We start from the raw sequence: 10,507 nt of genomic DNA, 5'->3' as shown, positions 1-10,507 counted from the left end.
TAAATCATCTGTAATGACTCCAAGACATTCCGAGCAGTAGCCAAACAATCACAGCACTTGGCAGGTTCAGGAACTGTTTTGATTACCTTTATTAGCGCAGTTCTACCAGCCTTCAAATAGTGTGGCTCATATCCAAGTATAAAAACCTGTACTTGAAGCTGCATTGAATTTAGTCGATTAAGAGATTGTGTAATGAAGCTAAAAAAACCAGTTACATTAGGAACATTTCGACCCGATTACTAGACAAGTTAGAAAGGATGAAAATAAATCTATTACATGCGCATATTTGGTTTCACTAATTTGATTCATTCCAGTTTATTTTCAGCATTTTGATAAATCACTGGGGACATCGAGCAAAACTTAAAAGGCTCAAGGAGATATGAGCCGGATTTTGTCTCGGAAATTTCTTGTTCTACGAAGCTTTTCAGAGGAATATGTTTTGCTGACGATGTAAGGTCGGTACATGCATTTCTCTTTACGAAACAGTTACTGAGTCGTCAGCTCCTCTCTCCCTGATTTGTACGCACACTGTTCTGTATACTACTTGTGCACGCAATGTGGATCCAGGATGCAATCCCATTAAATGTGAAAGTTGCAAACCTATCTGAAATTTTTTAGTGTTAGTGAGGTGGGTTGCATGAACAAAGCATTTTTCGAGTCAATGTCATTTTCCCTTGAAATAATTAGATCGTTAGTCAGCGTTATCATAAGGAAACACTTATAGAAGAATCCCTGAGGGTTATAAGCATGAGCCCGTTATTCAGAATTGATGAATAGACGAGTTTAAAGATTTTGTGTTGCAAAAAAGCAATAGTTCACTAGATTAACGAAGTATGGTCGATACAAGACCAGTAATCACGGGTTCAGATATTCGGTTTGACAGACAATCCAACAAAGGCGTGAAAATGAATTATATAAAAGTACCATTTAACGACTTCATAAGTAAAAAAGTGACAACAATACCTACTTTGACTACCACACACAGTTAATAACGTAAAGATACGCGGGAGAGTTAAAAATGGTCACCAATGTGTCATTTACCCAAATAATTGAACATTGAAATTGAACTATCTGCATATTCAGCTTAGCATACTCCGCTGATATATTTAATATGACTCTGTCTCTCACTACTATTCTTGTATTATTTTTTCCATCCCATACCTATGTCAAAGCATTTTGTGAATGTTTGCTTTGGATCTGGGCTGAATTTGAACTATTCGAAACATCTGTTCCTCCCAACCCCATTTGACTACTTTTCTTGTTCGCCTTCGTGATATCATTCTCTTTTAGATATCGGTCAATTTTGTCTTAATAAGAGTATGTTCACTGGTTAGCCTACTATGTGACACTATAGAGCGGTTTTCCGGTTTAATTTTTTCCAAATTATATTGTAATGATATTCCTAAACAGGAATTAACAATATGACAGCAAATTTAAAGGTTTTTATGCCTTAATTTATTAATCGAGGGGGAGACTTTCAACAGATCCTTTGTGTTCACAATCAACCCCATATCAGCTTTATGGAAATACTGTACGAACATTGTCTTATCCTTCATGCGGATAGTGCTGTAGAACTTTAGCGCCTATACCTGCTGTTGCAATGGGTTCACTGACAACTTAAAGCTGTGAGTTCAGGTAAGACGACAACTACTTTTTTGTTGAAAGTTTCTACTGCTTATTTTAACACAAGTGGTTGACCGAGTTTACTAATAAGAAATTTAATCAATCTGTAGTTCTGCTTAAGTATCACTCCGGTGGTCACTCCACCCGCACGATGTCATGACGTGTGGTAATGGTACACAGTAATTACTCACCGATGAAGAAAACAGCAAGTTATCTGGAGACGGCTACTAGGACAAACCAGTTCAGAAATATGGTAATATTCAACCAACTGCATTTCTCACACGAAGCTTCGTAGGCCCTGGAAGTATGATCCATATCTATTGATTTATCTATGATACTCAACAAGTAAGTTTGACATAGTAAAGTTCACTAGTCATGATGTGACTGCCTTATTCGAATGATCTTACCTCATAGTTCAGTCATTGTATAATCTAACTGGCCTTACCGTGAGAGATAGAAGTACTCCAAGCAGAGCTGGATGTTGGCTAGCTGCGGAATACAATTCAAACGAATGGGGATGGGAAATTATTTTGTAATGACTTTTAAAGAACAAACGCAATCTTACAGATGGAATTAACATGTCAAGACGGTAGAGTTATGGAGTGATTACGTCTTCTAAAATGTCCTAATAATCATTCTAAGTTAGTACTTATTGGTCTGCAATATTTTTTCATCCGCAATTTAGCTTCCGGTATGAATTTTATAAGTTAGTATACATTCGTATTGAGATAGCATGTAGCTAGGCAACGGTTATGCACGACTGACAACAAAGACATCTGCAGATCAGCTGTTACAAAGGGTAAAGGAATTCACTAGCTCCAGTAGTGCTTTGACTATGATCACTGTTACTTATAAGGATAAATTTCAGACGATTTTGATATCAGCACACCACCTGGTTGTAGCCAAGATGAAACTGAAGCAGTGGAAGCACTGGACAACTGGACAAACAACATTACAAAAGTTCACTATAACCTTTCTTCGAGATACTTATAAACTCAAAAAATTCAAGATAACTTTCGAAATCAGGTTCCAAGCCTTACAAGCTACTATTGAAGATAACTGGAAAGAGATAAGAAAAGTATCAACTCCAACTTGTCAGGAGGTTTTGGGTAACAACAAGCATCGTCTTAAAGAAATCGATCTTTATGGAGACCCTAGAGAAGATTCATGAGAGGAAGACTAAAAAGACAGCGGTCAGCAACAGCCAAACAAGGACTAAGAAAATTAAGGTATAAGCTGAATACACACAAGCAAACAAGCAAGTGAAGAAGAGCATTACTGCGGACAAACAGAAATACAACAAAGACGTAGCGACGACAGCTGAAAAAGCTGAAACAGAAAGAAATATCTAACAACTCTATGACACACCAGAAAAACTGGAAAGGCAAAACAGTGAACAAGTACGACCAGTCATGGTCAAACAAGTCAAGACAATCACAAAGATTCAAGAACAGATGAATAGACGGGTGGAATACCTTGAGGAACTCTTAAATAGACCATTTCCGTTGAATCCATCGGACATCGAAGCAGCACACACAAACCTTTCTATGAAGGCCACTTTACCAACGATGGAACAAATCAGGATGGACATCAGTCTACTGAAGAGTGAGAAAACAGATGACCTGACAACATACCAGCTGAAGCTCTGAGGTCAGACATAGAAGTAACTATAAACATGCTCCACATTCTATTCAGGAAGATTTGTGAGAGAAACCAAGTGATACCGACAGATTGGAAGGAAGGACACCTCATCAAGATACCAAAGAAAAGAGATCTGAGCAAGTCTGGGAACCACAGAGGCATCACACTAATATCGGTACCAGGAAAGATGTTGAACAGAGTATTGTTGGACCGGATGAAAGATTCAGTAGGGATGCAGCTTCGAGATCAACAGATCGAACTGCCTAACGATCGGTCGTGCACAGATCAAATCGCAACACTACGAATCATCGTTGAGCAATCAGTCGAATGTAGCTCATCTAATTCCTTGACTATGAGAAAGCGTATGGCATTGTGGATAAGAGAACTTCATGGAACCTTCTTCGATACTATGGAGTGAGTAGCTGAGAAGATAGTCAACATCATATAGGATTCCTACGACAGACTACACAATGAAGTGGTTCATGGAGGACAGATGATAGGTGCATCGGAAATGGATCGGAGTCAAACATGGCAGCTTACTTTCCCCTTTTCCATTTCTTCTATTGGTTGGCCGGATTATGAAGACCTCTACATTTGAGGGGAATCACAGAATACAATAAGCGGATTGGACGAAACTGGACGATTTGGACTTTGAAAATGATCTAGCTCTTCTATCCGATACACATCAGCAAATGCAGATGAAGAGAGACAGTGTATTATCAGCCCCTGAAAATATTGGCTATATGGAACAACGGGAAGGAAGGAACTATGAAAGAGTTAGTTGGGGAATACTATCAATGACCTGTGCTTTCTGGGGTAATAAGCGTAAGTTAGTAAGTAAACGCCACAACTGAATGACTTAAGCAAGCTCCTTTGTAGTGAAACTTTAATATAAGTCCGATTAATAAATGAATAATTACAAAGAAACTAACGTTAAGATAAAAAGTATTTATTTTCGTCTTAAAGACCTTCTGCCTAAATTAAACACCGATAAATTTACTAAAGTGACTCGAAAGTTCTCACTACACTTCTCAACAGAACCTGTCGGCAACTCCGGTTTAAGCCACTTCACACTCTTATTTGGTGTCTAGTAGTTAAATACAACTCACTCGCATTACTTGGCGTACGTAATATGACGTAATCGGAAGGTGTGCGCTAATTTTATCACAACTTACCATTTACTTGACAACCTAAGCAAACCCACCTAGTGACGCGATAGGCTTATGTTAGCGTGCCTCTGTGGTATCATTGGTCTTGCAGCAATTCTGCTTAATTTTTCTAATATGAATAACTCAATCACTGGTCAACTTTACCTATTTCAATGCGGCTTACTAAAACTTTGAAAATGTTTATTGTTCTTTGTTATTATTGTTGCAAATCGCCTTACATTCTACCAGGTTGTAAGTCACGTTTTTAAGCACATCGATAAATGCAACATTCCTAGATTTACTATTCTCGCTATTTTCCGGTCAGTTGCTACCTCTTTTTCACCGCTTGTACCATAGCTTAGCACCACAGAGGGGATCCATGTGGATCGTTTGGCAACTTCCGGGGCGTGACTACTCCTCAACGTGTTTGGTACCGATTCGAGCGCCTGTTGAGTCCAATTGAGGAGTATTGTAGGGTCGGCGAAATGTCATAAGCCCTAGATAAGACATCCGGCAGTTAGGTCACTGAATATTACGCCCCATCATCGATAGTCTGAGTTGTCTATTTATGCCTCCACAAAATCAAACCTACTAATATTTCTGGCTAACTGAACTATCCGCATTTCATGAACGCATTTGTGATTAGATCGGAACACTTTGCATCCGATTATTAGAGTCACAGACTTTTGTGTAAAACTTATGGAAGTGCGACTCAATATCATGATGGACTTTAAGTTAATACATAATGAGGGAAAGCATTGTTCTAGAAAATTGTCTGGATTCCACCATATTACATCTACTTTCGAGAACAAGTTAGATTGTGTGATAATCCATGGAAATCTGGTGATTTGTTTTGCTTTGATATGTATTCAAATGCGTTCATTTTTTTACTCAGAGCCTACTTCCGATGGTCTTCTATGTGCTCTCTGGTGATGTCCTGTGTTGAGTTTTAATCACGACAATTTTTTAGCATGTGGTTCATCTAAAACGTTTTACTACGATTAAAATATTTGAGTAAAGTGTGTGTTATTATAATATACTTGGTTATTAGCTGATGTATGTAAGGAATGGGAGATAAAATGGTTAGCTTAAGCATACGTTCTCACTACGAATAGTCGAGAAGTTTTCAATACAGATGGCGTCAACCGCGAACTTGATAAAGCGATATATATGACTTGGAAACATTTTGGCCTTCGTATTCTATGCACCATTGGGGATCAATTAATACAAAGGGTTCACGATAGCCTTGGATTTCGAAGAGGATTCAAAAAATTAGATGGAACAACTCTGTTTACATAGTTGCATATGTTGGTTCAGGCCCTAAGGGAACCAGTAAACAAAAATCAAGAACACAGTCAAGTAATTAATAGAAAATGTTGGCGAGGAAGTGTGAATTGAGAAATTATTATCAAACTTAACTCATGTAGAAAGAAACAACACGCAGTAACTAAAAATTAAAAGATCTGGGTTGTTTTCGTAGACTTGATGTTTTAATCACCAACTCATAAATTTCACATAATCTGAACAGTCATCCGTACCGTCTTCTTATGACTAACAAACCATTTTGTCGTAGAAAGTGAAGGATAATATGCTCTTTTATAATTCATTTTCGGTATACTCTTTATACCCAATTTTTTGTGGGACCCTATGTTAGCCTAACTGACCTTTCATTTGCCCTGGTTTAAATATCTGTGATGTAAGCTCATGAGAAATTTTTGTTTCTTCCTCGGAACATAGAGGTAGGGTTTAATATGCCCGTGGCCATATAAGACTCCAGAAACCCTTGAACGCACTTGTGGTAACCACTTAATCTCTACTATTGTTTGGTGCACACATGTATAATAAGGCTAATGTATGCAAACTGAGTTGGTACAAACACATAGATCAGAATTGCTTATATGAACGAACAAATTTGACTGAAGATTAGGAATTTTTGTGTTTGAAATTTCAGTCATGCAACAAAAATGAAGTTTTCTTTATATCTGATGCTAGTTTGTAATGAAGGTCGTAACCGAAGTTTTTTATTGCGACCTCCAACCTCAACTTTTCTCTCCTAGCCATGATTCATTATGTTATTCTCTCCTTCGTTTTCGACACTTTCCATTTTAATAATTCCCACAATGATTTCTCTTTGTTTGATAACCCACGACCTGGTCGAGTCAAAAGCATTTCGCAACGTAAGAGGTATCTATATTAAAAGATAAGGGTAGTGAGAATCAGATATTTATTGCCTTCAGCTAATTATTTTATCTTCTTAATGAGCCATCGACGAAACAGTTTACTAGTTAATAGTTCGGCTAATTGCCAACGAACAGGAAAGCAATGTTTAGATTTTATTTTAAACTACCTCCAATCACTTAATATTAGCATTCTTGGTCTCGATTCTCGAGTATTGTGTTCTACCCTGCACTTCTAGACCATTCCGTCAATTTAGCGGGCGACTGTTTTAGCATCCTAAACCTATAGGATTCTGAGTGAAGCTCATTTACAGACGCTTGGTAGAAGAGTTATGAGACCAACAATCCAAGTAATTAGGAACATAAAAGCGCCATAAAGTGATATAAAGATCTATAACGATACTTATGAAAGATACGAATACACAATAAAAGAGTCGTTTTTGACCAAGTTTATATGGCCAGTCGACACTCATAAGACCAGATTTGATTGAATCGTCAGCTGGCTGGCATAATGAAGTTAGTAGCTGGAAACTGGTCGCAGTAATTAGTATCGTCTTTAAACAGACGTATCAGCAGATATTGCTGGAAGGCTGGAAGGATCTCAGCTGTGGTTTGTAAATATTCTTTCTCTTTTGTAACATATATGTGTGGTTCGATTTTCGGAAATGTTTACGTTGTTGCTGGCGTATTGTGTTCTTCCTCCTCGTGTATCACTTGACCCCGTTTCGTCTGCCGTTGTTCTGAGATCCTTCCGGCCTTCTAGTACACGCCTATAACACGTGCTACAAGTGGCGATGGAAGTGCCGGCAGTAACTCATGACTAAAAGTATGACTAACTACTGGTGCCACTAGTCAGGGCTACGCCTCATAAACCACAGCTGCTAGAATCCACGTCGGATTATTTGATCTGGAAACTGTTCATGACGTATCTGCGCAGGATACAAACAGAATATAACACTGAACATCTTTCTTAGTGCTTGAATGACAAAACGGCTAAGAGGACAAAAGCCAGTGGGTTTGCATCAGGTAATCCACCTGTTCATAGGTCGGACATCCTGGATGAGTGCTTTTCCGTACCTATAGACATCCAACAGCGTGCTGTTCAACTTCTTTTCAATCACCAGCAACTCTGCAAGCATTCGACCGAATACTTTCTCTCATTACAGCTGATGACTACTCACGCATTTCCGCACATACACATCGTGGGGCGAGAAGCGATGATACACTCGAGGCTCATTAGAGGGATTTTAACACTTGCCTCGATACAACAAGTTCTGACGCCACCAGTTACTGAACTAGACCTGAAGATGACGTTACTTTGGTTTACAGCTGCCGTAAAATTATCAAGCCACTCATATGCACACTGGTCGGCAGTGGTATATCTAGAGAAGATAGCAGGATCATATCAGCTGGATATTTCCCAAACCGAAGTATGAGGCTCCGGCAAACTCCCCTCTAGCCAGACAGACGACTTTTTCGATCAGGTTATAAGGGCCGGGAAACAGAATGCTTCTACTGCTGACGGTCTAGTTGAAGAGGCCGAGAATGCAGACATTATTATAATTAGAAGTAGAGTGCAGGGAGTGGAAACTGCAATCTTATTTGACACGGCAGGGTAAGATTCTCTTATAAAAGAGGAATTTCTATGGACAATGAACACTGAGAACTGGTAAAAATTATGTTCCTTAGCATTAACCAAGGAGAGCAAGCTCCTTTGAAGTCATGTTTTAAAATATCGATGAATTTAACTATGTACATATGTCATTTTAAACACAAATCCGTGGTTTTTCCCACACTGACTTGAGATGTGATAAGGCTTTGATCATATGTTTTGCATCGTGAACTCGGCCACTTGAGAAGACGAAAAACTTAATATGCCATTTGCTAGAAGTTTCAGTGGTCATCCATCCACGAAGATATAAAGAATTTTTGCAACCATTGTAACACTTGTCACAGTAAAAATCATCCGGACATGTACCTCGGGTACCGTCAACCCCAGTGATGACATCAGGGTTACATCAGCGAGTTTGCATCGACATAATATGGAGCAACTCATAACAACGGAAAACAAAAACCGCTACATACTGGTGACGGTAAACTATTTTATCAAATGGTGTGAAGCTGTCTATGGCTACAACAGGATGCCCTCAAAGTTTCACGAGTCTTCATTGATAACTGGATTTTTCGTTATGGCGTTCCGTTCTCACATCATCCTAACTAGTGTTCAGTCTTTTAAAGTCACTTCGTCGTTCAAACATGCAAGATATAGGAAAGTCCAAAAATATACTAACGCAAATCGTTCGTAAGCTAGTGGTTTGGCGGTAAGAACAAACGGGACTACTAAAGCCCTTCTAAAACCGTTCATCGGTAAGCCGTCGGCTGAATGTTATGGGGGTGATAATTCAATGTCTCCTAGCTTATCGTGGATTAGTGCACGAGTACACAGGATTCTCAGCCGTAACTTCACATTTTGGGCATAAATTATATCTCTCTGTCAAGATACAAATGCCTTTTTTACCAGACGAAGCCTAGGAACACGTACCATACATTCATAATCTCTGTAAACGTCTTGCTGATGCGTATCGCCCAGTCTAAATCAACTTAGAGAATGGCAGCAGAAATGAGGAAGACACAAACGACCGACAGGTGAACGGACTGGCGTATATGCAGCGTTCAATCCTTGATAAGTTTGGGCCTAGACCGAAGCTACCTGGTGCGCTGGGGTCGTGTTGGGGATAGCAAGCGAGGTTATATGAAAGCGAGAAGATCAGGAGAAAAAGTGGGCAAACGACTCAACAAGGACATAGAGAACATTTACATTTTATAGCAAAAACAACTGACAACAATCAGAAATAACACGAGCCCCATGTTAAGACAATCTGATAATCGAAAAAGAATTTAATAGTGTAAGGTCACGAACGCATTACAAAGGTTTAAAAATTTGAGTATCTCTTACTATGACCTTAAGAAATTTTTTGTTCCATTCAGTTGTTTAGAAAATACTAGAAGTGAATGCAAAACGTATAATTCGAGGTAAAAAAGTCTTTTGTCAGACTACAGTACATACCCTAGCCCTTTAAGTATCAAAACCATGGTTTTAAGATCATACCTCATAGATTACAGAAACATGTTGACTAATGTTTTTATGGTTGGTAATTTCAATAATTTTTGCCTGGCAAAGCAATTTTATACCATATTTATGACGGAATCCAAATAGTTGTGGTCTAGGATGAGGTTAATTATAAGGAGTGAAGATATGGATTGGGGTTTGAATTAAGTATATGAAATCAGAGTGGAAATTATGGTTACGAGTAACTGTTAGAAATTGTGGCCCGGAGTTTAGATTAAGAAGTAGGGTTAGTGGTAGAAATTAAAGAGTAGGAATCCTCATTAATCGTATGTCAAGCATACTTCAATATTGTAGTTATACTGTGTGTAAGGTATTTCAATTTTTTATAGTTCGCTACGCACAAAACGCTCAGCTGGGACAGCGTGATTAGTAAGTTGAAGTTCCTTGGGAGATAATTTATCCAACTCTTTTGATGTTCAAACTTTTATCCAAGAGTGCGGCGCATTAAATCAGGTTGACGCCAGCTGTTTGGGAAAAGTGGTACCACCTTTTCTTTATTCAAATGTTAAGCTAATGACCCTGAATAGACCTTTACGTAGTTAGGAACAGGTATATTCAATGTATAAATTGAAGAGGTATATGGACCATTCTATCTCGGTTTAGAAATGATATGATAAAGTCTAACTCTTCCAGTGTTTGCAGATGATATAAATTGTATAATTTTGATTTCAGAGATTGTATTCAAGGAAGTAGGCAGTTTATAAGTAGTTTTTGAGGTTATTTCATTTGTAATAACTCATTTAAAAGTATAAGAAATATTTCTTACAATAACAGTCTGGCACGGAATA

Source organism: Schistosoma mansoni, chromosome 4 (genome assembly GCF_000237925.1).
Source record: "Schistosoma mansoni strain Puerto Rico chromosome 4, complete genome".
Lineage (NCBI taxonomy): Eukaryota > Metazoa > Platyhelminthes > Trematoda > Strigeidida > Schistosomatidae > Schistosoma > Schistosoma mansoni.
The sequence above is the reverse complement of the archived record's forward strand: the minus strand, read 5'-3'. Positions refer to the sequence as shown.